This window comes from Chinchilla lanigera, unplaced genomic scaffold (assembly GCF_000276665.1).
Source record: "Chinchilla lanigera isolate Chin_1 unplaced genomic scaffold, ChiLan1.0 scaffold00032, whole genome shotgun sequence".
Classification (NCBI taxonomy): Eukaryota; Metazoa; Chordata; class Mammalia; order Rodentia; family Chinchillidae; genus Chinchilla; species Chinchilla lanigera.
The window spans coordinates 3,321,734-3,322,059 of NW_004955433.1; the positions used below are offsets into that span (position 1 = coordinate 3,321,734).

The 326-nt window shown below is 41.4% G+C and overlaps 1 protein-coding gene across 1 annotated transcript in view; it reads left to right on the forward strand.

The window, feature by feature from the left end:
* Positions 1-326, forward strand: part of Bmp2k (BMP2 inducible kinase) — a 120,177-nt gene that overhangs the window by 114,222 nt on the left and 5,629 nt on the right. The gene's annotated exons all lie outside the window — the stretch shown is intronic.

Sequence of the window (326 nt, forward strand, 5' to 3'; positions counted from 1 at the left end):
GGACCTGAGGAAGCAGGTGGTGGTGTTCTGATGGTGGGGAGAACAGAATTCGCTTCTTTTTTATATTCAGGGTCCTATTCCGGGTGCTATACATGAGACTTAGCTGAGGGAGTTTGTGATACGTAGGCAGGGTATAGGGTCCAGAGGTGATTATGTCTGTCTGCATTAAAGGACTTGATAAACTCTGAAGAGTACAATGACAAGAACTGAAAACATTATTTTTTCTTTTGAGGGAATGTCTGAGGTATATATACGATGCCATGTTGGATGGAAATGGATTTTGAAGTGCACTGGAATGCTTTAATAATTTTTCTCTGAACCTGCAG